The sequence below is a fragment of the Bombus vancouverensis genome, chromosome 1 (assembly GCF_051014615.1).
Source record: "Bombus vancouverensis nearcticus chromosome 1, iyBomVanc1_principal, whole genome shotgun sequence".
Lineage (NCBI taxonomy): Eukaryota > Metazoa > Arthropoda > Insecta > Hymenoptera > Apidae > Bombus > Bombus vancouverensis.
Window position 1 is genome coordinate 15090574 of NC_134911.1, and position 26762 is coordinate 15117335.

At 45.3% G+C, this 26762-nt stretch overlaps 1 protein-coding gene and 1 long non-coding RNA gene across 2 annotated transcripts in view; one reads left to right on the forward strand and one right to left on the reverse strand.

The window, feature by feature from the left end:
* Window positions 1–26762, reverse strand: part of Pdk1 (Phosphoinositide-dependent kinase 1) — a 407695-nt gene that overhangs the window by 78209 nt on the left and 302724 nt on the right. The window lies entirely within an intron of this gene.
* Window positions 22334–26762, forward strand: part of LOC117153639 (uncharacterized) — a 76090-nt gene continuing 71661 nt past the window's right edge. The window contains exons 1-2 of the long non-coding RNA XR_013059034.1: window positions 22334–23502; window positions 23606–24414. This is a non-coding gene — a long non-coding RNA (uncharacterized LOC117153639). The remainder of the gene's footprint in view (window positions 23503–23605; window positions 24415–26762) is intronic.

A 26762-nucleotide genomic window follows, 5' to 3' on the forward strand; every position in this document is an offset into this window, starting at 1 on the left:
CTCCTGTTAACCGCCTAATATCGCCGGCAAAATGAATGGTTCAATTAATACGTCGTTTCGAGGGACCACCGTGGATGCCGCCCAATTTCGCGGCTCCACTTCGTTCCTTCGTTGATAAGTCGAACGAGTTGATTAAGCTGCTTTCACGACGTTACACGCATCGCTTATTGCGTCTCCTTTCTTTTATTTTCAATCGCAGGAATTAATCGAAAGTCTTTCGAACAGAGTCGCCGTTTGACATTTACGTTCACCCAGATATAAGCGATTAAAATTCAAGTCATTTTTTTGGCCACTTTTGCGTATAAAATTCTCCTTGCGCGATGGTGGAAAAAGAGAGAAAAAAGAAAGAGGAAAAGAAAAAACGAGAAATACGTGGTCCGTGGAACGGAATAGTCGAAGCGTTCCGCAATTTCAGAGGCGGAATTCCGTTCGGCTTGGTCTACGAACTGCGCAACGGGCCGTGCGCTCATCGTGCTCCTCTTCGCGATTACACCACACGGCTACATGACGAGATAAATACTTGCACGCGCGTTAGCGCTCGCGCATGCGTGGATGCACACCAGTATTCGCGAGTAATGTTCCAGGAAATTACTAGCAACGCGATATTCTATTCATTCAAACGTCTTTACACGCCTCTTTCCTCTTGCCGCCACGATCACCAAGAAAAAGTTCATCCGCTTCTTTTGGACGGCTTATCGCAATACATTTCGATGTCGTTCTCTCCAGAAACAACAAAGTAACGTTTTTTTTTTTCTAGAAAATGTAACTCGACGAAGTATTCGACGAAGTATTTGACTTAATGTAAAAATATGGTAGAAACAGAAATAACGATAAGTGTTTACGGCAGAATTCTTTCTGAAGCGCGTTAGGCAAAGAGCCTAATTCCCGCTTTGAAATAAGGTATCGTAATTGGTAGGTAGCAGGTTGCTAGCTGTAAGGATTAACGCTCGTCGATCCTTCGCTAACTGTATTCCTTTGGAGAACGTTATTCGCCTGAATCATACGCGCGCGAGCGTTCGCGTGCGCCTTCAGCGCAACAACGTACACAATGCATAATTCTTACATAATAGGGAGGTCGATGGTTGGCCGAGTCGTTCAGAGGCAGGATGCGTTAATGACCGAACATCGGTTCGTGCGAATCGACCGCCGTTTCCGGGATCCTTACGAAAATTGGCCGCATTACCTTCCAAATAATCTGCAATTTTACCGGCCGCCTTCCGCTTCTCGTTTCTGCTCCGATCCTACGAAAATCTTTCCTTTTTTTTCTTTTTTTTTTCTAGGTAAGAACAGTGACCAGGAGTTTGCGTCTTTTGAACTGATGCGAAACGCGCTATGATTGCAGTCACGTCTGCGATCGCGAGGATGGAGAAAAAGTACGGCAAAGCGGGGGGTACCGAGCAGTCGACTCGCACCGATCGAAGTCGGAAATCGAACGAAAACGCGCAACACCACAATCGTGATCGGTGACAAGAGACAAGCTGTTCCCGGTATTACCGCCATAAGAAGCGGTTTTGCTCGTCATAAGAATATTTCAGCCGTTGTTGTCCGAGGAGTCACACGGGTTTCGGCAGTTTCGTGACCTTTTATGGTCATCGAGCGGTGTACGGTCGCCTGGATCGCCGCGCAAGGATTTGCTGACCCGAAACGCACAAGTACAATCACAATCCTACGTCGCTTCGTTAAATCGTCGCCGCTTCTGACTCATCGGTAGTCTGCGTTCCTCGATTAGGGAAGGACGGTTCATTCGCGCATTGATAGAATCGCGAGACCCGCTAGTCGGCCTAATCGAGAGCAGCCGACAACGAATTGGAAATCGATTCCCGCGCGAACCGATAGTCGCGAGCCTCTATTGCTCGCTTCTATCTCCGTTCCCTTCATCGAAATCGTGTTCGAAATTTTCTTGTAAAAGTCTCGCTATGATCTCGGCACAGAGACCTCGTCGAACAATACACCGTGCTCGCGCTGATTGCGATTCACGCGTCCCGGGGATAGAGCATCTGGTAACCGACGTCATCGAGAACCTTCCACGCGATCGCATTGACCCGTTTTCGATTCCGTTTCCCATGGAACGTTCGCGCTGTCGAACGACATCGAACTGCTCTTGACAACCTCACGAAACTCCTCGATATCTCCTCCTGCGTCCGTTGCAACGTCGTTCTCGTTCGATCGACGTACGAAGGGAGGAGGGAGATTGTTAAGAAGGTAAGAACAATTTTGACAGGTAGGCCGCAACCTTTTACGGTGCTCCTGTCCGCGAGTTTGACAGGCAAAGATTCTCTGACCCGGCATCGGCGTCGACGTGTATATACACGCGAATGGCCTAAACCCACTTCATTAGGTGGTTGGAAAGGCTGTGCCACTGTGGCCTGTCCGTGAGTCAGTCTGATCTTGATTAGGCGAGCGACTGCGTCACGTCGCGCTTTTGCTTCGGACAGTCCAGCACCGGGGGCACGGTGTGTGATTCACGTTGGAATCTTGGAGTGGCACAATGGCCTTTACGCGCACATACGAACAGTACGTGCAACGATACGGTACGCCTTGCCTAACCTGTCTTGAAAACTAATATAATTCATGGGCGTATTTACGCGTACTAGCCTAGACTGGCCGTGAGCGAGCTAGATCCCACGATATATCGAGATCCTAAATTAAAGAATCAAGAACAGGCCCTGATTGCAGGCTAGGAACCGAGATCGATAAAGATCTCGTGCCATCGTACGTATTTATGGGCCTTATTTAGAAATTGTCGATTCGAGTGTGAAGTGGGAAGACGATGGGACACTTGTCGGAAACTAGATTGAAATTAGGTTGATTCCGCCTATTTTCTAAATTCCCCACAGGCGGACGATGATTCTGAGGACAAGCGGAAATACTTGCGAATGTACCAAGCGATGGCGAGCCGATCGCTTTCGAACTTGCTTCTGTGGAATCGTTGCGCGAGCCAACGCGTGCGCGCGCCAGGCCGATCGAAATTCGCGGGAAAAACAAACATAGTGGCAAGGCGGGAGAGGGGCGGATGGTTTTTATTGGATTTGAAGTGCGCGCGAGAGCGAGCGAACGGCGTGCTCCTTTCTAGAGAAACGACTGGCCCGAATTCCAGCGTTAAGACGGCCTTGCGGGACTCGCGGCTATTGCTCGGCAAGGCTTCGCGGATTTCCGCAAACGTGGCCGTCGATGGTTCTCCCTGTAAATTTCAAAGTCGACGTTCACTGGCGAACGCTCGCTGTACGTAACCTAAGCTCTATATGCTGTCACCTTTCATTCTTTGTTAATCGGCAATTTATTATTCGAAAAGATTTAGTTTCATTATATCATCTACGACACTTAGTTGGAAGGTATTCGATAATATGAAAAACTTTAAACTATACTTGGTCCTACGAACTATCTTCGTATTTCAAATTCGCCATATTTTATGTGCACGTAGCAGCCAGCGCTGCATCCTTGAGTCATTAATTTAATCGCATAAACGAGTGCCAAAATGCTCGGTGGTATGTTGCGCCGATAAGTCTGACTAAGTTATGCCCCCGCACTAGCTAAGATCGAGAGCAACTGCGATGATTCTGTCGTTATTTCTTCCGAAATCTCTCCTTGAAATTTTTGGAGAGCCAGAGTTTGAGCCGAGAGAAGCCCGAAGATTTATAGGCGCGCGAAACAAAAGGACGAACAATTGATCGAAATGCGCTTCGTTTTTATCGACTGGAAGTTTGGTTGGTAGACAGACTCGGACGAATGCCAAGTATGTTGCCAATAACGCATTATTTTCTTTTTCCATTTAAGGACGGCGTCGGAATGCTGTCTCTAAAAGATTTACCCAATATCGAATCGGTGTTAGGTCGTAATATACAGAGTTCGTGGTATAACCGACGTATTATTCAAGAAGCTCTCTATATGCGAATTCGTTGTTTGTTTAAAAAAAAAAAAAAAAAGAAAAAAAGGAAAGTGAGACGCGTAAGGCGTAAGCGATAGATCAACTCTTGAATAGTTCCTCTCGAAACCTATAATCCATGACGTTCCGAGAGAAATGCCGGTATCATCGAGCAGCGTGCTCTTTATCGGACCGGGTCGAATGTTCGGAGAACAAATAACGCGCGAGTGTCGATCGAATTCCCATATATTTTATAGCGACGAGGAAAATTCCCGGGTCCTCGACGCTAATCTTCGTCCTTCTCCTATCAAAATAAACAAAAAGGAAAAATATAGGTAAATAAAATGGGAGGAAAACAGCACACGACAGATCTTTCGATAAATCATCGAGTCGGGAGAGAGAGAACGGGATCGTCGATTTTCATGGAAATCCTTGTCGACTGGTTATGGAGCCGAACTAGGCACGCTCGTTTCTGCTTGAGTTTCGAGTTCGTTACCGATCGAGCGTTGGCAAATAGTCGCGAGTTTTAAAGAGAACACCGGCGTCTCACAGACACACGCAAGATATTTATCTTGCCTGGGAGAAAGTGTACCACATACAGGCCACCGCGTGGCGGCGAATAGATTCTTGCAGTTTCATAACTTAGTGACCGACATTCCGTGGAATTGCACCACTAATAATGACTATGACATCATTGGTCTGCAATTGACTCCGTCGATTGGAAACATCGGAGTTTCCCCGATGGGTAGCTATGCCACGAATTTCACGCTTCTGGTTCGTTATCGCTGCCTCTGCTCAAAAACCAGGCCGAACAACTTCCAACTCTTCTTGTTTTTCCTCTTTTATCGATGGTGTAGCTTCGAGAAAAACGAATTTCGAAGGGAGAAATCGAGAAGCAAAGTATCGAATAACTACGACAAATCTGTCTGTACCTCTCCCTTCTTCGATAAGTTCTGTTGCGTAACTTGCTAACCGTACTTGCTAACCAAGTATGGTTACAGTTTCGGAGAACTCGGTGTATAGACGATGCAAGGAAGAGGATACTCGAGGCGAGCTTGGTTTCGCGGTAAACACGGCGAAATGATACGCAACAGTCTGTCAGAACCGCGATTCCGTTTCGAACGAAGTAGCTATTTTACCGGTCCGACTTCAGACCCGTCAAAAATATCATTTGCCCCGTATCGACGTTCCGATCGGTGGGAGGAGAAATCCCTGGTGGATTTACGGGATCGTTCGACAAATGTCGGTGTGCGTCCACGGCCCCTGCGAGAAGAGGTAGACATCAATCGAATCGGTGCCATTAATCGAAGCGGTTCTCCTTCCGCGATCGTTCGTTCTTTTGTAATGTCTTCATACGATCGTGGACCAGCGCTAACGAACCGGATACCGTTAGATTTTCAAGAGTAACGAGTGGTTCCTGCGAGATACGGATCTCGGCAGGAAAGGTCGATCCGTCTATAGCGTATACTATTAGCGGCAGCTTAATAGCCTTCCTAATACCTGTGGACGTTGCACGAGAGACAAGAGAACGACGAAAGGAAAGATCTCGGGGGAAAAAAAAGCAATAATTTCGATGACGTTTTAATGGCCGATGAATAATTCCTTTTGGACAATGGGCCTCGCTGAAACGGACGCACGTGCGTGAAACGCACGGTGTTCTGCTATTTTGAAAGTCGAACCGCCGACGGAATTCACTTTCGCTGCGTCGGTTCGCACGCTCGCAGCCCTCTTTTTGTCAATCGTTTCTCGATCTCGATCGGCGCGACCCTCGTGAACGTTGCTCGCGGGGAAAGCGTCGTCTAAATGTGATACGCGTTCATTTGGAAATTCGCGAGATATCAGTGACTTTATAACGCTTGCAACGCCTGTCGCAAGATAGTTGTTCCGTCCTCGACGATTAATTTGTTTACGTGCCGTTGCAACGTAGCGTCCACGAAGGAAAACGAAACGTATCCTTTGGTTTGGCAGATATCGTTGGGTAATCTTAGCGCGTTAAACGAGGCGGATAGACAGCAACGTCGATCTGCATATGGGAACGAAACGGTGATACGCGGATGTCTCCAAGGAATCAGCAGATTCCGCAAAGAACTTGACTCTGACAGATTTCTTGGCCGAGGTAGCTCGATCGAACGGGCCAAAAATTTCCTTCGATCTATTGGCTGGCCTAGCAAGATTCGTGGACGATGTAATTAGTTTCACTGACAGTTATATTGAAAGATAAATATCGATCGTTGAGTGATGCACGTTTGACCTTAGTATTTCCAAAATTAGGTGAACCGACGCGGCGCCATAGAACGAGGACGCCCGAAATCTGAAAATAATGCGCGAGAAGACGACGAGACACGAAATGGTAACGTTTATCGGCGCCTCGCGTGGATGGTTGTTTATCGTGGTTTTATTCGCGGTAGAATCGTAGTTGGTCTTCCCACGATTCTCACAACCGCATCGTCTCGTCTTCGTAATAACTGGCTATTGGCCAATTAAGCAAATCGAAACTTAATTTGCGGCCACAAAAGGATGAGCCATCGATTCGTCTCTCTTCCCGATTTAATCGCTTACCGATAATCATTTTAATTACACCGATACGTTCGGCTGATTGCATTTAATGAACTGTACGAATAGGACCCAGTGGGCTTCGTTAATATTTTTGCGTCCACGACTGGGAATAGAAAGCGAGTGTAATTGATCGGTCCGAGCCACGTTTCTGTCTCGATATCGTATGCAACGATCGCGAATCGATTTTACATAAGTCGATTCGGTTGTCGCGAACTGTCGATCGATGACCTTAAGAATCTCGTTCCCTTTAATCGCGATTTCATATATTTCTACGTATGAATAATAATCTTACTCGATAACGTAGAACGATTATCGTCGAACTGAGCAAGAATGCATCGACGATTTGCAACAGCGCGTAATTACGAAAAGGTAGAGAAGAAAATGACGAAAATAAATCCGCATGTTATAAAAAGGCATGTTTACTTGTTGTTACCTTTTTTTCTTTGCAATGCGCGATAAAAACGGACAGCACGAACGAGCCGCGGACGATAAAAGATTATTAGCCAATATCGACGGAACAGGTCTTCGATTCCCCCGGCAAATTGTAGTCGTTGCTACAACACGGGGCTCGATTCGGATCGGGAAGCAAAATACGTGGCATAAATTGCGCTTCGGGATACGGCGCTGAAACTCCGGTGACCGAAGATCCGCGGCTTTTCAACACCAACGTACGCGACAATGGATTTCGACAGAATCCGAAATCCGAAAGTAAATTCGATCGGAAGCTTCCATGGAAAAAATCGACGTTCTGTCTCCTCTGCTGTACCGCGTTTGCTCTTCATCCTCTGGTCATCTATACCGACAGCTTTACTGGTAGATCTGGCGTTAACGAATCCGATGGAATTGAGAAAAGAGAGAAAATGTCGGAGAAAACATAATCGAAGAGCGCCGCACATAAGAGATCCGAAAGGGGAGAGCTCGTAGGAAATTTCATTATTATTTACGAGCTGGCTCAAAAGTATTAAACAACGCGATCGTCTCTTTCGAGGCGGCAACGTTTATGGCGTATCCTCTTAGCGCGTAAACCGTATCCTCGCGATCGAATAATATTTAGGGGCGGACACGAGCGTTTATTTCGTTCGATAACGACCAATTTATTACTCTGCTTTATTAAATGTGCGCTACTATTCTGAGCCTATACTTTCTATAAGAGGAGTTATGAAAGAAACGTTGGAGATCTTCTTTCTTTTGGCAAATATGAAAAATCGTTGGAGAATTGACGCGTCGACGCGAGCAACGTTTCGGTTGAAAGTTAGAAAGACCGCCTATAAACGTTCCTCGTAGTTTCCGATTAACGAAGCCTGGTTATGTTTGAAAAGATTGTCCTGGAAAGGATCGAGGGGTCATGGTTCAAAGTCAAAAAGGGACATAGTTCGAGAGCTTTGCATAAGACTGCGTTTCAGTTTAAAAAGATCGCCGTTCGAAAGCTCGGCCCACTGTCTCGTAGACTACACTTTGAAAGCTTAATGAAGACTTTCGCTCGGAAAGGTCGAACTTCAGCGCAGCATTTTATTGTCGGTGACTACCTTTCCAGAGGAACCTGGATCTGCGCTTTACCCGACGAGGTTGCAGCGAAAAAGCTCTGTTTAGCACGAACTTTCAGCAAAGTCTAAAAAGGACATTCTTCGATAACAAGTGCAGTCAGATGCTGCTTAATCTCAAAAGAGTCGTATTTCAAGAGCTTCGTTCGATTGTACCCTTCGGACGATGTATTCGTACAAATCCTTTCGATGTTGCGTTCCAAATTCGTAAGTCTTTCAAAAAGAAAGAAAAGAAAGAAAAAGAAGCAGGAAAGAAAAGAAGAAATATATCATTTAAGATTCTCTGTTCATAGACTGGTTCAGCAACGCGTGTCATTACTATGTCTCATGAATATATATGAATATTCCAGTTGACAGATAAACAGGAAATCTCGAGAAATAGACTGTCAGGTGTAGAAAATTGACAACTAATCGTGGAAAATAGTTAATTACGTTTACAGATAATCGCAAATCATGGAACTGTGTAGCGAAGGAAGAGATTGGACGGAAAAAGGAATTTACGATTCCATCGTGGAGCACGAAAGCAGCTTGCGAGCTGGCCTATTGAAACGGTCGCAGAGCCGTGCGCGCGGTGCATGACACAGTTTCGCTGCCCCAGTTTTCAGCCATTCTGCAAGCTCACGGATCATTCATGAAAAAAATAAGGGAGAAGAGCGGTGGGGAAAAAGAGGGACGAAAATAGCACACCGCGGAACAACCCAGATAGATAAACAGCCGGAGCACAATGGGATTAAGCGACGCGCAAGCTTCTTTGGAAATTTTAATAACGTCGTCCACGTGACCCACGTGACCCACGTTTTCCTTCCTGCGCATTACGTCCCGTACACGTTCGATCGTTTCGTTGCAGATGAACTGGTCTATCGAGCGTTCCTGGCTGATTTTTTCCTCTTCTTCTGACATCCAATCGAACGAACGACTGACTAAAACAATGAGAAATAGCGTAGCAAATAGAAGATTCGAAGCTGGATTTAAGTTTATCGAGTTCTTTATACGTAATGTATCGAGATACTTCGATTCGGAATTGGTGTTATATCGGGATTGGATGGGTACATCGGAAGAAACGAAGGTGGCTGCAAGATCAGCGTATGGAGATTGACGATTTAAACAATTGCATGATTAATTTCACAATTACATGACGCAGCTTTGGCTGTTTCTGCGGCGTATTTCTACGGATGTTTACGCAGACGCGACGGTATACGAAGCGCATCAGATAAAAGAAGAAAAGTCTGAAGAAACGAGAGATCTTTCTGATACGTTCTCGGCGTGGAATATTTTACGATAGATTTCATTTGAATCGCAGATCTCCGCGTAACATGGCTGCGTCATGAAATCAGTTTCGCGATTAAACTGTTGCATAATAACTACAAGTCGCTAGATAAACATCTATTTTATCTTATCGTTATCATTGACGTTGCTTGTGTATTCGCCGGTATAGTCAAACGATTCTCCGAAGACGTAAATGACAACAACCGTACGAATATCGTACGGTGCTCGAGAAAAAGTCGCCGCGCAATTCCAAGCAAGCACTTAAGTTTTTATACCTGATATAATGAAATAATTTAATCGACAAATTTTCTCGTTATTCGGTTTTATACGACACGTAAACATCGGGCAATAACAATCTTACTCATAACTCATCGAGTATTTCATCACTTTACTCCTGGAATGTCCCAAATACCTTCGACAAAATCAACAGCTGCCAGACGCTAACCAGGAAAAAAACATGGGTATTAAGACGAGAACAACATATTTTCCTCGGATATCTTTTACACACCAACTATCCACGATGAGCTCATCGATAAATCTTTCGGTCTATTGCTTCACCCCCAGATGTCAAGCGTTCGAACCCGATCTTCGATCAAATCAATTCGTTCCCGAAATTAGTAACAAGGATAACAGCGTCGGGAATCATCCACTCGATCGTTTCCAGTTATATCCGCCACGGGGATGGCACGTGCCGTGACTCGTCAGCTTCCAAAAACGGTGAGACGGTCGCGACACACGAGTATCCCGAGACTCGCGTGTAAAAGCATCCCCCTTGGAGTCCTAGACCGCGTAAACAAGCAGCTGGCAGTCAATAAGCAGGGCTTAGACGTCTCTCTAAATTTACGCGCGAGTGTTTATAACGCCGTTTCTAATTCCGTCTTCGACTCGCTCGACCCGCAGACGGTTTTATTTGAGCCGGAAGCGGGCCCCCTTGGGCCTCCACTTTCCGGGATCAACGAGTTCTCTTGACCCCGCTGCCGCTGCGGGACTTATGTTAACGATCACGTTTTCAAAATAGTACCACTTCTCCGGAGGATTTTTCCATGTTAGAGGATAGCGCTTCTTATTTACGGCGACATTTGTCGTTGAGAACGAGTCCGTTTATTCTGGAAAGGAGGAAAGTTGGAATGGAAGTGGTGACGAGCGACGGACTATGTGCGTTTGGAGTATTTGAGGATCATAAGGCAGCAGCGTTCTTTTTGTTCGTTTGAAAATGTTAACATACGGCAGTTGACCGAGCCCACATATTAATCCGGCTAATTTGGATGGCTCGAGCGAGTCAGACGGTCGACAAATTCGATCGGGCAACTTGAAAAGATTGGGACAATTTATCGAACGCCCTGTCGTTGCGGACTAACGTCGACAAAATATCGCAACGACGGCAGACGAAGTCGCGACAATTCGTAGCTGTAATTGCCAATAATTCTGATTGATCGATCCCCCGGAAATACAGTTTTTCTTTTTTGTGGTCGTATTTTAAACCAGCTTTCATTGTTCGTGAATAAATGGCTGAAAAAACTCGGTAATCCCCTCGCCTTTGGTTACCTCGCGGAGAGAAAACTGTTTAACAATAGACGTTGGCGAAAGGGCCTCGAAAGTGTCCTCGAGTGTCGAGAGTTAATTGCTGGGCTTTTAGCTCGTTTATGGCTAAGAATTCCCAAATGGTAACCTAAGGTTCCAAAACAATTGAACAGCTCTACAGACTTCTTATGGTAATTGTTTCAAAGCACATCGTTTCCATTATGTTACGAAGCAGACGCGACGTTTCTTACTTCTCGGTTATTTTAATCAACAGAGCATATTAATTTCCTAGATGAATATTTAACAGCCACAATCATACAGATTAGAATAATTTTATATATCCAGTTATATACAGAGATCAATTTTCTACTAAATCTGTATAAAACGTGATCGCATCTGTAATCTAATGCAATCTAAAAGCCTTCGATGTCGTTTTAATTGAATACCGTGATTGCTCCTAACACCCTAATTCGTCGCATGGGAAAGATTCTTCCTCTGGACGCGTTTCCGTTTCCTCTTCAAGCGTATGATTTTACACGAAGAATTGACTCAGTCAATTCAGAAGGAACGCTCGTTTTCCAGGAGGTTAAGAAGGGTTGCGTGTGAGGTTCGCGGCTGCGTTATCAACCAGTAAGATTAATGATCGACCGCGGCGTGCTTTGCGTTCAGGACGTACGCTTCTGGACGAACGATCGCTCGGCCTTGCATCTCGCGGATCTGCCTCCGCTAATTGACTACGACCTCTCTCGCTGGATGCCCGCCGGTTCGTAGCTCGAGCGTGACGCGTGAAACCACAAAAATCAGACGAGCACGCCATCGACCAGGGAAAATTCGATTTCGCGGCTGTCTTTACTCTCGCTGTCCTATCCATCCGCGTGCTTTTTACTATGGTTTACGTTCCGTATTACCTTGAAAAGATTTGGATAACTTTCGAGTTTTATCTACAAAATAGTTGCGGACTGTGGTTCTCGTTATCGTTGCCCGATTGATGTTTTAGCGTCGTAAAGTGAAATGCATACTGATAGCGAGGGCATGGCGCCAATAATACACACACGCTGACAGAAATTCTAGCGCAAGATATCCAAGATTTAGTCAGCGAGAGTTATTTATGATAATAACTTAACCTCTTACCTTAAAACATCGAGTGACACTCGTGCCGTGCATTAAGCATAAAATAAGATATAACGCTTCAATGTTTCATTTCGCAGGTAGTGTCGAATAGTAAATTACTAAAGTTCGCGTATGTGCCTCGGGAAAAAGTTACAAGGACAGGTGTTAAATCAGGCACAAAAACGTGTTTGATTGTCGAATAAAGTGCAATAGCAATTTCCTGTCTTACGCTTAAAATATATCTCCATTTACTAGATAACAAGGCATAAATCAACACGTAAAATTTCATTAATGAAACGAAAACTACCATGCCGTCGGTCTTCCTGATCTCCTCGTTCGTAAATCGTTGGAATCTCTATGAGCCAGACGCGGCCAGCTATCAAAACGACAGGAATACCAGTAATAAAGCTATCAAACGAATTCTCTACGATCCGAGCGAAGCATCAGGACGGTCGGCGGCACTTTGCGGGGTGTGGTGGAAGGAGATCCAGCTGGCCAGGCAGCCAGACACAATCGGCCGCGGTTCGTACGCCAAGCAAAAGAAAAGAAAAGCTGCGAGTATGCGGCGTTCTATTTATATAACGCGCCTATACGCCGATCTACATAAATAGCCAGTGGTATTATGCAACCGGCGAGAGAGCACGGCGGCCTCTTGTGTAAGCGGCATCCCTAACGATCTCGCGCGAAAACGCGCCGCGAGATCTCTAGCCGCAACACGAAGGTACATCGTGATCAGATGGTTGCCGTGAATCCGCGGGAATGACGATCCGAGTGATTTGTTGCCGCCGCGTCGTGGAATGCCGCTTGAATTCAGGGGAGCCGGTTTTCTGAAAGCGGACAACCTCCGCGTTTGTCCGCGCCACGGTCTCTCGGAGCGCGCGCGCTACCGCCGCGCCGCAACCGCTGTATATTTTCTGGGGGGTTCCAGCGGAATCCTCCAATCTGCTCAACGCGCGTGAATATCGTTTGTCGGTTGACGATTGTTTGTTTGAACATAGAATATAATGTTCGAAATTTTGTCAGTATCGTGGCTAACTGCGTTAGAGATCGAACGCTGCATTTGAAAATTTAAATATTTGAAAATTTGAGCATCGAAATATGTATATTTAAATTTCTAAGAATAAAAGAGAGTGAGAGAGAGAGAGAGAGAGAGTTAGAAAAGGTGCGTGCTTATATATGTGAATAGAAAGATGAGCCTGAACGAAAGGCGACACGTGTAATTCCGAAATCGCTCTTAATAAAAGAAATTTTACCACCCAGTCTTTTCCACGAATTGATGAATTGAAAATCGATTCTAAAAATTCTTCAGAGAGAGAGAGAGAGAGAGAGAGAGAGAGAGAGAGTTATAAAATATTCATCCATAAAACATGTCTAAATCTCTAATGGGATATTGAAATTTTTATGAGAGATTGTATTTGATACGTGCCAGATAAATGTCGGTAACACGTATGGTTCACTCCCAGCGAACCGTCACGCGATTAAATCATCGAGAAGTCATTATATGATTCACGCGAATGCATTATTTATTGTTTACATCGTGCGACAACAACTTCCTTCGAAATTAAAGAAATAATTTCATGAATCAGTGATCGACTAATTACATCGATTCAATTAAACTATTTCCTCGGTATTACAAGACATCGATAATAATTCGAGGTGACACCGGTGAACCGGCTGGTCGCACCTTCCGCATTCCTCGAGAGCGTTCGCTCGTCTCGAACCTCGCGCTTCTATGCAAGGACGTTATCAGAAATAATTCTATTCGTAAGAAATTCCGAATCGCGACGAGCAAGGATCTTAATTAACATATCGACAGCCACGTCATTCTGACTAACTCTCGATTCATTTAGAACGTTACGTTAACCAAAGATGAATGAGTAACGCAAAGATATAATTTTATCTAATGACGGAGGGCATGATTGGTTGAAAACGAATCATAGAAAAATTGTGGGAACGGCGAATCATCAAATTGCAATGCATAAAAATTATGAAACATAAGCGACTTAAACGAAGGATCGAAGTGAAATTTTAGGAGAACAAGTGGCTCTTTCATTATGGATATACCTAAAGGATATAAAGTGATAATGGATATAAAGTATAGCCGAGTCTGTCCAGGTCTGTTGGATCCGGTTTACTTTTCGGATCCAGGAAATCGACGGAGATACGCTTCGAAAAATTTCGACGGCTGCCGAAGCGTTCGAGAAATATTTGCTGAACACACCATTCGTTCGATACCAGTGGCGTACGGTGACCGATGCTGTAACGTTGACATCGACGTTAGATAAATCTTGCGTCTAACTAGTCTCTCGATGCACTTGATTTTCGATTTTCTCTTTTACATTTTCTTATCAATAATTATTATTTGTAGCTTTCCGATCAATTAAAAAAAAAAAAAAACAGAGTTCTATGATAAAAATCACCAATAAAATTGCAGCAAGAATGTGCGACCTGTGCCTCATTAACGAAATGCAATGCACAATATTTTGAACTTCGACATATTTTTCGTAGTACCGAAAATTCAAACCAAATCGAACGAGACACAGGAGTTATATAGTTCGGCGCCAATGCGAAAGAGCGCAGCTAAGCACACAAGAGGAAAGCAGCGTGCATATCCGATCGTGGTGACGCGAGCTTCCGTGTGTTACCTGCGTGCACGGCGGTTATCGCGTCTGCGATATTGGTCTTCCGTTGGAAATAAAAACGTTGATCCCACGGCTACGTCGTGTCGGCGACGATGGCGGTGGCGTTTCCATGAATGAAACGCGACAAGCGTGCAGTTTACACGATCGCGAACCTTTTATCAGCCGTAACGAACTCAACGAACTCGACCAACGTTCAGCTACGACAACGACGCCTCGTCTCCACACGATAACGCCGACGCGGTTATCGCGTTCCGCCTCGAAAGCCAGCTGGCACTCTTTTACAATTTCCGCTTTGCTCCCTCGACATATTTCAATGGAGGAAGAATTTCGAAAGGAACCAATGGAAAAGATGCGACATCGAGATCTTTCCGTTTATGGGCAGCCGAATAATTACGATCGAACGATTCGTGGATAAAGCGAAGGGTAATGGAGAGCGGCCGAGATTTTATTGAATAGGTTCGAAGAGGGAAATAAGAACGAAGAAACGCATTGACCGAAGCCCGCCGTTCTTTCTGGTTTGGTTTGTGTTTCCTTCGAAGCCGACGATTAACATTCCTCGCCGGGTGCTTCCTTTATCGCCACTGCTTACTCCAGTCTGAATAGCTGATTTAAGAAGAAGCGGATAGTTACCACGCTGTAAGTAATTGATGAGATACCTTTGGCAAAAACAAGTAACGATCTAAAATCAGTGGAAATGTTATCACAATGGAGGCAAATGAACCCTTAAGCGCTATTCTTAGCAATCGTTCCTCATTTTCTACTTCTTACTACTTGTAATAACGAACCTATCCAAGTAACAAAAGTCGTGCGTTTAATATTGATCAAAAGTGTTTATCTACTACTAAACGATCGAACGTAAAGACCTTAGACCGATTGTCAGGGGACATTCGTGTCGATTCGGAAACGTTTAATCCGATGGGGAGCTGACTAACTCGGCTAGCGAGTATTTGATTCAGCGCGGAAGTGTTCCGCTCGATGACGGAGGGACAGTGGTCCGCTGCGGAAGTAGTCAGTTTAACAAGGAGGAAACTGGTGCAACACAGAAGCGTTCTATTTAATAATAATCATTTTATTCTCGAACTATCGAGTAGTCGAACGATTGCGCAACGTTCCTCGGAACATTTCAATGACTCGACTCGACTGTCGAGAAGAACGGCGGATTCATATTTATTTTTTCCGCGGCATTCGTCATTCGTTGTGGTGGGCGTCGAGGAACGAACGATTCACGCGTGGCGACATCGTCGGACCTAGATACGATCATCTCTAATAAATACGCCTCGTATTTTTCGAATTACGTTACGACGCGTACACGCGTTGCCGCGTCGCGTTCTTGACCTAGACGCAAACGGGAACGCGAAAACACGCAACAGTTATGTTCATCGGTGTGAACGGTCGTATACGATCGCGCGGCTAGGCGCGCGAACGTCATGCTGGCCTAGCTTCTTCGTTTTCATTCCGAACACATCGTCTCACCGGCGGTTATGTTAATGTTCCAGCGTTTGATGCATTGGTTAGAGTGTCAGTGTGTCGCTAGACGTCTGACGAAGCATTAGGACATTCGAAAAAAAAAGTACGAGTCAAATATGAGAAATGGGAACGTTCGTGGGATACATTTTTCATAGCCACATTTGATAAACAAAAGAAACTGAACGATCACGATTGAAAATGTAAATTCAAGGTAGTCGCGATTGTTCTTCTCGGAAGGATAAATTTCATGTTATTCTAAAAGCGACGGTAATTCTAACTAACTCGCTTTTCCTCTGAAAACAATTCATTCAAATGAATTCCTAGACACATCGACGACCACGTAAAAGTGAATTTCTGGTTCTCGTCTTGGAAACGTAAATTCCACCCAGCCAATCGTACTCCGCATCGACCTACATATAGAAAACGAAGCAGAATTCGTAGAAGGCGATAAACGATGATCGATTTTGAGTCGGTAAACATGGTTACGGTTTGCAGTCGCGTTGTTAAAGAGATGATGCGATTCCTCGTCGTTTGAGACGCAGAAGAATCTTACCGAGGCGCAGAAAAATCAGCTCGCATTCCGATCAATATTTATCGCGGTGGAATTTCGTCGAGGTGAATTCGTGGCGTGCATCTTTTTGACGCACGCTCACGGAAGGCACTCTGACATTTCACGTTCAGCTGATACGTTATTGCGCAAACAGTCACTGGGCACCGTACCAAGTGGCATGACTAAACCGCCCCGAGTCAATGGATCGGCCAAAAATATAGATCCCTCCAGACGAGCCGCTCTTTAATAGGAAAACGCAAACGCAAGGAGTACGCGCCAGAATTACAGCCTTCGCGCTGTTTTCCGATCGAGCGGTGAACTTCACGTGGCAAGTTCTCGTTCAGAGATACCTTTATCGTGTATTTATTTTTAATTAATAATAGACGATCGAAAGAATTATAACTAACCAATTTATCTATACTAAACGTTCTTATGTAAAGTTTGTACAGATTTAGTTTCCTTTCGAGATTCAAAGGTGAAGAGCTGGATAATCGTACTTTGCGACACGCGCAGTTCGTGGCAGACCGATTACCTGGAATTCTCTGCCAAGTCGGGAAGAACCGTACGCGCAAAAGGTGCAAACTCGTTTCGTACGTTACGCACGTTCGCGCGGCCACCAATCGCCGCTAGGCAGATAAGCTTCCGGGAATAAGGAGAGGACATCGATGGTTCGCCTATTTACCCTCGCGTTCGTCAATCTATACCGGTTTTTTCCTGTTTTTCCCTCGCCCTGTTGATCGTCAATGTCGGTCTTTATCTACGCGCGCGTCGAGAACTTTTACGGGAAATCAGTGTTTCTCGTTATTACTCGGCGTACGAAGAAACAAAATGACTATACGCGTATCAAGAACTGACAAATCTATATCAGATCCGATAATTCTCTTGCGTTGAACGATTAATCTATTTTTCATTATTCTTCGTTTTGCGACAGTTTACTTTCTCGTAAAATGCTCGAAAATTCATACGCGCGTCTATTGGATTCTACAAACATCTTTAATCATTAAGCGATATTCGCGTGATTATTCACACATTGTTTGCTAATATTTGTAAGCGCTTAACCATGTTTTCGCCTGTTTGACGGCTTCGTAATACCTAGAAACATCTGAGCAAATACCGAATGTTCCCGGTAGAAACGTGACATTCCCGGGTGGGAATGTTCCCGCGCAGCTCCTCCCTCGTAAACATTCTTTCGCGCGCCGATTCCCGGTAGCGTTGGCTTGCGAGCTCTTGCGTTCGACGGTTCGCGTTCTGGACTCTGACCGACGATGTTCTTCGTTCTGTTACGCCCTGATGCCAACGGTTAAGACAATTAAGTGGTTAAAGCGTGCTTATTGTCACGCTCTGTACCACGTGACAAGATGATCTCGAGACACGAAGCGTCCGCCTTGGAACACGTGGACAACGAGTGCACGAATATAGCACACGTAAATGGACAAAAAGTGATAAACTATGGAATTACATATCGAGATATGTTTGTTTGGGAATTAATCGTCACGAAGTTACTACTAGACTGGATCGATTATCGTAGCTGGAATTGTTCCAGGCTTCCGGGTGTGCTCTCTTAGAAGTGTGTTCCAGTGTTTGGTCAGCATTGCAACCTCATTGGAGTTCCAAGAATGTATTGTGTTCATTCGGAGGCAGCTATTTGTTTAAGTAATTCGTGGTCGTGACATGGATGAATCAATGGCTCTAGACGAGAATAGGAATTGCAGAGACGCGTAACGAGCGTGGGAGGCAGCGTCACGGGGCACTTATAGATCGGAACGAATTCCGTGCCTAAACATCGCTTAGCTAGAAATATTTTAAACAGTTCGATTCTTCGAAAGGAGTGTTGCGATCGAGACTCGAATTCGAAATAATTATATCACTCGCGGCGATTCTAAAACATTATTTCGCCTTTCACTTCCTCGTCTACTTGTATAACTTTTAAACGCATTTGCTTTTTACTATATTTTTCGAAGGTCGACAAACGAACAGGCCAAATACGATACATTACGATGCTGTTTAAGATACCAATTTCCGTTACCATTTCTGCAGACGTGTTCTCCTAGAGGTTAAACATTCCCTCATTTGAAGTCTACCTGATTTTTATGGATAGAAAGTACGTATTTGCATCGCGTGTCGGCCGAGGATACGTCGAATTCGTTGTTTTCACTTTCTAATTGCCGATAAAGCTACTACTTAGGTACTCGCGAAACAATCGACGTAGATCGATCGATTTATCGATGGTTTCCTCGACTGGACATGCCTCGAGTTGAAAATCTTATCGATTAAAGATACGTCGGAATTCGAACGGCTAATTTTTCACGGTAATACACTAAACTATGTTCAAATATTGAAGAATTATCATACGTTTTCCTATACGTTGTTAATCGCATTTTCTCAGATTTCCGCATCGACGAGAATGTTTCCTCGGAAATAACTCGAGCGAGGTTGTAAAGCACACCGAGCGACGTTTAGCTGTTCGCAGCAAAAAAACAGTCGCCTTCATCGCGGAAGTTTTATAGCGAACCAGCGTATAAACAGTCAAACCGCGAAATTTTCGTTTTCCTCGCCGATTTTACGACGGCTTTTCATGGTTGGGAGTTCTTTTTTTCGCGCGACCCCGAGAGAGCTATGCTCATAACAAATTCTCGCGCGGGTTATCTTTCTTTGTCGCGGCGTTCTTCGCACGATTTATGTGCTTTTTTAAACCAACTTATAACTGTCATCGTGTCGATTTCGTCGCGAATAAAATTTCTTCCTCCGGCGGAATTGCCGTGAAAAAGCGACCACTGTTCTTGGAAAGTTTGTTCTAGCTAAGGGGTAACTGGAATAACGGTTGTTCAAAAATAAATAATATCCTATGATATATTACAGAGGATTATTGCGATATTGACACAAGCAATCTTCTCGATATAATTTTCCTCCGAACTGATGATTAGCGTGTGTTTACCTTCGTTCTACACGAATTAAATACATATATCGATGAATAATATGCATGTTATGCCGATCAGTATCTCTGTAGCAGATTCGTCTTGATCGAAGCACAAAGGAGGAATTTGCGAGCAAGCGAGTCGGTGGTATCAGCGCGAAAGATTTCGACACATTTTCGCGGATACGTCACGTTGGCACGTATCGTGCATGACAGATAGTTGCCCGAAGCGTATGTGTCATTAGTTCGCGAGAAGAAGCGTGAGAAATCGCTGGTATTTTCTCTAAAACGTACCGCGTTTCTCATCACTCCTAATATGTACGCATAGACGTAATCAGGGAGGTATCGAAGTTTACTGCTTGAAATCTCTTTTCGCTTTCACTCGAGCTTGCACAATACGCGTGCAAAAGATAAGATTTCAAACGGCAGCCTAAAAGTATCGATTAGTTCTACTTCAACTACACTTGTTGACCATTTTTACGAAGAATTTCCTTTAAAAATATCCAAGTACTCGAAAACGTGAAAACTGTCAAGGTGCGTTAACGATAGACGATGTTTAATCAGCATCGATGACAGCCGTTCGCGGAACACGGGATAAAGCGTGCGAGATTCCGCGAACCGGTCGTAGGAAAATCAAATATTGGCCGTCGATAATCGGCGTCGATTCTATTCCCGCGCTTCGCGGAAAGTAATTCCGCAGTTATTCGTCCGACTTTTGCCCATCGCCGGAAACCAGGCCGTCGGGGAATCCGGACTTTCGACCGATCGCGTCACACCAGCAACTTGCCCTCGTTGTTGTTGTTGCCATTGTTATTCCCATCGGTCGTGACACTTCAGCCTGTCTGCACATCGACGATAGCGTGCACGCGGCGTGATCGTGACTCCTTCTGCATGCAACGACGCATTGCTTCGTTTTTTTTTACTTCTCCTTATACGTGTTTTCGTTAGATTGCGCTTCGAGGACGCTTCTTTATATTTTTCAATGTTTGGTAAAAAAAAAAAAAAGTGGAGTCGATCGAGAAAAGAGACGATAAAAAGTTGCGTGAACGTGGTGTGAGTTTCTTTGCCCTAGAGGTAAGAGGAAGTAGTGGCAAGAAGATAGATAAAACTCGAAACCTGCGATGTCTCCATCGGCGAGATATCAGTTTTCCAAACGACGAACAGGTGTAGATTCACGTGCACCTAGTGTACACATTCTCGACGCACGCGCTCCTAGATTAGGCGTTTTTCCGGCCAGGTATTAGATATCGCGCGATTTACTGCCGAGTAACGCGTATCATGTGCTAACAATGACATGCATTTATATTCGCGCAATTATGGTTTATCTTACGGCGATGGCGCGTGCTCATCCCTATGGCCGTATTGCGCGTCTACGCATCGGCTGCGATAATAAAAGCGTCATGTGTCGCTCCGTTCTGTCGTCCCTTTTTTCACTGGCCGACGCTCGTGTTACGACGCCACTGACTTTTATGTAATCGATGCTTGGAAAGCCTTACGATTCAGCCGAGTTTTTCTCACAAGAGTTTATTAAACGATTCTTAGCACGAGGAAAGCTGTTGGAGACGAGATTTCGAAAGAATAATTTTGGAGGCGGTGGAAAACAGACAGCGATGGAGACGCCCACGCCGCTGTTGCGGCATCTCTAATCTTTTTTCACGCGTAGATAAACGCTCTTTGCCCGTGGACCTCATTGAAAAAAAGCAACGTTCTTTGGCAAATTATCGACCGAAGAGAAACAAACACTCGTAAAATTGTAGTTTATGCGAGGGATATTTTGTAGGGGAACGGCGAAAGTAGGGATAGGCTTGCCTGTTGTCAGAAGCAATAGCTGGCTAGGAAAAAGCTCGGGTAATGATGCGGTAACGATATCGATCGTAGGATCTCGAACAACAGCGTTCGGTTATCGCCGTTTGAAACGTATCCAGTGCTTCTATTTTTGCATGCAAACAATTCTTATGTAAGTTGTTTGTAAATAAACGATATTTCAAAGTTTATTGGATCATTAGCACAAGGTAAACGCGTAGAAAGGACCGCGCACGAAGGACGCTCACGCGATCTATGGTTAAACTCGTTCTTCTACTATTTACGACGTTACAGCGATGAAGAACTAGTGGTTTCGCTGAGGAAATAATTCGTGACCTTGACACAACCTCGAAGAAAAATATGTTTTCTTTTAGCGGTAAAAAAAGGTTCTCTTTTTTGCCAGCAAGATGGTTGTAAAAACAACTACGTGCGTATCGCAGAAAAAAAGTTTGGCAAACAAGAAGGCAGTGAAAACGAGGTAAAAAAAACATGCATTTGCTTATTTCCTAAAATACGATGACTTCACTTTTGTACTGCGCGCAATACAAATTTCCCGCACTTGAACGATTTCGCATCAATTTATTTATGTACACCGATACCTATTAAAGTAAAACTACCCTTAAAGAAATCGATCAAAATATTTTGCACAAGCTATATTCGCAAACATCTTGCAAAAATCTTGCAAACATTCCGTTCGTACACAAGCTCTCGAATCGAAGGTCGAGATAGATTCTCGCGCTTCCTCTCGACGGAAGGTCGATGGGCGGCTTGAGCGAGCAAGATATCGCGCGATAAAGAAACGTTGCTCCGACCTATCCTTCCGACCGTCACTCATAATAAACGTGGACGGTGCCACGAGAGGAATGCGAATAAGTGTTCCCATCCTGCGTTATTTGCGACCTCGGGAAGCAATGTACAGCCGTGGGCAGGTGCTCGCGACTTTCGCGAATCGACGCCTGTAAGCTCACCCGTGTCACGAGTTAAAGCGCAACATCGTTAATAATTAGAATTTTTTGCTCAAACTCCATTCAAATGTGCGTGACTGTCTCACGCTGTTTTTACGGAGATTAAGCCTCGGGCGTTTGATCGATCGATCAACAATATGTATTTACGACTTACGTTTATTCTGATTTTTTGTTAAATCAACACGTACCGTCTATAACGGCTCTCGCCTTTCCTCGAACGAAGACGCGTAACAGTAACAACAGCGCGATTAGATTTCATCGTATCGCGTAGAATAAGATAAAGCGAGGAACGGAAATAGTTGTCGCTCGTATGTAATTGCAATTGAATAGCCGTGCATGCGCGGCGTGTGTCCTTATAAAGTCTGACCTTCGACGCGGTACAAAAATTACCGTATAAAGACGATAAATGTTGGAGGGAGAAAAAATTGAAGTGTCGGTAAGACGAACGTGAGAACGGATGAAAATATGGTAGATGGATCGATTCAATTGGACAGAAGATAAAACGCGAGTGGAACGTGACACGTTCCGGCAATCTGACCGCTTTTGGCGCACGCGACGCGTCGTTTACGCAATTTATCGTAACGTTATAAACGCGGGGTTTAACTCCGCGTTCTTTGGTATCGCGTGCACGACCAACGACGCAGTAAATTCTCCGATCCTTCGTTTTAATCGTTCTTCGAAAACACGGCTGCCCCTGGGAACGGCATACAAACGACTTTCCACCCTCTGGCTTCGTACGCCGCGACGCCGACGCGTTTACTCTCGTGTTCGTCCCCGCGGCCAGATTCGGTATTCGTTGCATTAATTTGCAGGACCGAACGCAACTTTATCGCTACAGTTTCATAAAATCTGGTGTACTCACAGTGCTCGTTAGCCGATAACCTAGAGGCTGGCCTCGCGCGCCCGGAATGTGAATCAGCCGCACGCGCGGCTCCCACGGCCGCTGTTGTTTACAACGGCACGGCGGCGCGTGTGCATGCACCTTTAAGTCGGGATGCGCGGCCAGGTATGCGGCGTTCACACCTGTGCGCGACACCATCGAGCTAAATATAGAGAGTCACTCGGTATACTAGCGACGTTCTCGATGCTCGCCGATAGAGACGACTATTAATAGCGTGCGACAATCGGACGCGCTCGCCATCGAACTAAAGAGGGAATCGCGTGTGTGGTCCGGACAATTAGTGGCCACTGATTTGCGCCCGATACTTCAGCGACAATTTTTCTGGACGATGTTGTATAGCAAATGTATCGCAGAATGCAATATCTGGGTCGTGTTACGTCGTATTTCAGAAAGAGAATTGCACGGTAAAATTGTTCGATATGGATGATCTTTATCGCTAAATATAAATAACTATGATACATGCGTATTATTTCGCATACACAAGTTTACCGTTTGTGCTTTCTTTAGCTGCAGCCAACGAACCTTGCAAGCAAGTCGAACGAAAGCGAGTCAAAGCGGCCGCAGAAGCCGCCTGTTCCCGAACCAGCAGGAAAGTTAACCAATGGTCGCCCCCGGGACGTAAACAATAAACAAAAGTCCCGATGAATCAGCGCTAAGGCACGTTGAAACGAGCCAGCTCTAAAGATGCTCTATTATTAGCCGTGTGAGGCAATTACGGGCACGCCGGTAACGATTAACCAGCCGCTTTTAAATCGGCCAGTTATTCCTGCCGATGTGTCATGGTGAAGCGGCTGTTCCAGTGGAATCGGCGACATTGACGACGTGTGGCCATTCGCGTGTCTATTCGCGCGCCAACGCGGCCACGAAGAAATAGGATCGTGAAAATAAGCTTCTATGTTCGTCGATGATTTATAAATAAAATAACGAGATTGTTAAGCGGCGCCAACAGAGAATAAATATGCGCGCGACGTACTGTTCTCCGGGCCCCAACGAACTTTTCCAGCGTATTTTCCCGTTTCCCCGTTTCTTCGAACGAACGTGAATGAAGGTAGACTCGGGACAAGCCTTTGTCGCCAGACGATTCACACACGTTCGCCGAGATGCGCGACCAGCATGCGAATAGCGGCACGTTCGCGATTAGAACACCCGCTACAGCCTACGTTCCCGTTGGTAGGCTGGTGTAAACAGGAAGCTCGCTATCGCCTTCACGCTGAATCTTCCATTGTCTCTGCGACAACGGGCGAAATCGCTCGGCGATTCTCCGTACCCGAAGACTGGCAGTTGGACAAAAGATTTCTTCTTTCGGAAATACATATGTAAGTACTTTTATCTCTTTCGTTTCCACGAATTCCTTCTTGACAATTAGATTTCTGGATGGACTAGTTTCTCGTCGAACGCTAATCGGTTGCTCAAAGAGCGCATCCATCGCAAGTTTTTGCATATGATCTGTTTTAGCAAGAGAAACCATCTCCGCATGAGAAACACGAGGCGCCGCCGTCTCGCTGCCTACTTTTCAGAATATTCGAGATTTCTACTCTCACGGACGATTTTCTACCGTCCCGGAACTACGCGGCTCTGATGCATTATGTCCGCGCCACGTTGACGCGTTCCCTGGCGAAAGACTTTTGTTCTTTCCCACTCTATGGATTATTCATGTATACTCGGTGTTTAAAGTGACAATATAATTACATCTCTGGCTCGGCCTGTCATGGAAGTCCCTGCTGACTTCATCCTTCCTTTTTCAACACGCGAACATCAAAAACTCCAGGGGCTTCTCTTCCGTCTTTCGGGAACTCGGTTTTCCTTCGATTATCGCGCTCAGTCGGTACACAATAACATCGTCACTTTCTAAAAAGCGTGTCGTTCACATTGCCAAGCGTATATCCCGTCGGCGAACGTGTGAACGCGCTCAGAGGCCTAATCACACGCGCGCGGTGTCGTTCGGCCGCGATCCAGAAACGATGTCGAACAAAGAAGATCACGGTGAAGTTTGCGTGGAGAACGCGTTCGATGGTTGCACTCGACCTAGGTCAAGGTGAACGAGCGACCATCGTTCGTAGGGTCGTCGTTGCGAGGGAATAGCGTTCGACAAGCGAACGGCAGACAACGCAGGACTTCCGAGACGCGTCGTGAGAAGTATCGAAGAACCGAGGTCGTAGGACCGGCTGGCCACGTGACTTCCCAGGAACGTGGCTTCCGTTCCATACCTCGTTGATTGCGTTGTATAACGCGTGCGGGCCGGAAGGCGGATTACGAGCAACGCTCGGAAATTGTCTTCATCCTCCGTGATCGCGTTTGTTTTCACTACCATCGACTCAACGTGTTCGAATCCGGCGCGCGGTGGAATTCGCGTATAAACAAAGCGATTAAATCATTGTTGTTTAAGTCTTTATCGCTCGTAGGATGTGCCAGTTCCCTTTGGTTCTCTTAGTCACATCCTTATCTCTTCTATTTAGAATCTTCCGTTCTAGATATTCCAAATATTTGATCGTTCGTTGTTTCGATGATCGCTTGCCTTTAGCCAAACGATTCTAATTTCGCGGCCAGCCAAATTCGAATTTCGATATTTGTATCGCACGTGGTATTTAACATTCGTAACTACCGTTAGTAATCAGTTACGCGGAGTATGACATTTGGCGGATCTACTTTCATTCCTGACGCAACACGTACTAAGTTTCACGTCAGGTTCCGCCGGTCAGATATTCTACGGCATTGTGTTATGTAAATACAGTTGCGCATTTTCTAATTTTTCGATACATAGAAATTTCCATGGAATACCGTGTATTATTCTTACATTAGCCGCAAAACTCGCGAATAATTAACAGCGGTCGTAACTGGGTAACAACGAGGAACCATCTGGTCCGAAACTTCAGACGTCGAAGACGCTATTCGATCCAGTCCTTTCAACCTGGCGAAGCTTACGCAACGTCGAAAGACAAAACTATCGCATCGCGTTCGACGTTGCCCGCCAGCTTCACAAGCCAGTCGTGGCACGCACTGATGTTTATTTGTTTTATCCGGTGGCGAATTGCACGCGATCGGTTTTCGGCCGCGTGATTCGAGGAGGACCGAGTGCGCGCCACATAAGGGCAGTAGGTCACTCCCGAAATGATCAGACCGACGCCGTTCGTGTCTGTCGGCCGCGACTACTATTCCTGGCAAATTATTCCGGCCTCTCGCGAATAAATTGGCCCGGACCGACGCCGACCGCGACCATTATCGTACGTGTTCGAGACTGCGTTATTAATTTAACGAACCTGCTGTCGTCTCCGCCATTACGATCCGTTTTATCGACTCGGAGCGTGATATTCCAACGAATAATAATAAATTTGTCGCCGATAGAGTGTACGGTATTTTTGTTTGAGTCGTTTCTTCGTTTGATGAGGCATCAAACTCGAATTATGTATATTTAGATATAATCAAGAGCGGGAAACGTTTTCGTAACGATTCGATCTTTCGTATCTTGGCAAACAAAGAGTCGGAGGAAATGTGCTCGTAAACAGTGACGTTCACGAAGGAAAAGAATTCACAGTGCAAGAATTACGAGGTTATTTGGACGGCGTTTCGCCGGCCGTGGAGGACGATTTTCCGAAACGAATCATCCCTCCACGCGTCCCGAAACTTTGTTCGCCATATATAAGTACGAATTTGGCAATGCGTCGTG